This window comes from Capsicum annuum, unplaced genomic scaffold, assembly GCF_002878395.1.
Source record: "Capsicum annuum cultivar UCD-10X-F1 unplaced genomic scaffold, UCD10Xv1.1 ctg17774, whole genome shotgun sequence".
Taxonomy (NCBI): Eukaryota; Viridiplantae; Streptophyta; class Magnoliopsida; order Solanales; family Solanaceae; genus Capsicum; species Capsicum annuum.
Window position 1 is genome coordinate 3,661 of NW_025823468.1, and position 996 is coordinate 4,656.

Below are 996 nucleotides of genomic sequence, written 5' to 3' on the forward strand. Positions count from 1 at the left end.
AAGTCTACTTAGTTTGAACTTTGAAGTGATTTTGGACATGAAGACCAGATCAACCTAAGCTTGAAAATAAAAAAGTATCTATGTTGTATTGATAGATCATCTATCGGAAATTGATTTATATATCTATTCCACGAAGGTAGAAGTAAGGCTTGCGTCTATCCTATTCTTCTTATACCTCACTTATGGGATTACAATAAATGTTATATTGATAGATTTTGTTGAGTTCTTCGCATTTTGCACCACATGCGTATTTCGTTCAAAAAGATATGAAAAGGTCACCTTTCGTTTCGTCCAAAAAATGGACAAGAAGTACTCTATTAATTAGAAGAAATAGCAAAATCTATAAGTAAAAATCATACATATCAAGAGTACCAGTAGTATTATCATCAAATGTTACGAGAAGTAGTAAGTACTCTTTCATCCTCAATCAGAGATAACGAGTTCAAGCAATGAATAACAAATTGTTTTTGACAAAAAACACTTTACCCTCCAACATTGGATTTCTAACGAGAATTCGAAGTAATTAGACTCAAAGTATGCACCAATTACAAGAAGTAAATTAATAATAACTTAGAAAAGTGTCAGCGTTTGTAGTCCAACGGTTAGGATAATTGCCTTCCAAGCAATAGACCCGGGTTCGACTCCCGGCAGACGCATTTCTTTTTATTACTTTGTCCCATTTTATTTTTTTTTGCACAGAAAATCATATAATTATGAGAATACAACATTTTAGAATGATTATGTGGATTCCTCGTCATTACAAGTGTGGAAGTAAGCGTTATATATTAGTCTTTCCATTTTAATTTGTTTATTTTAGTTACTATTTGGACTGTCAAATACTCTCTAGATCAGTCTCAATTTATGTGGCACCTTTTGAACTTCCTGAAATTCAAACTACACAAAAAGTAGTACTATAAGTCACAATAATTAACAATTTGAAATATTTGAAAACATATGAAACTATTACGGACAAAAGAAACTCTCGTTATAAGCTAT

At 31.3% G+C, this 996-nt stretch overlaps 1 non-coding gene across 1 annotated transcript; it reads left to right on the plus strand.

Moving 5' to 3' along the window:
• Positions 1-584: 584 nt before the first annotated feature.
• TRNAG-UCC lies at positions 585-656 on the plus strand. The gene has a single exon. It is a non-coding gene; the product is annotated as a tRNA-Gly (tRNA).
• Positions 657-996: the final 340 nt, after the last annotated feature.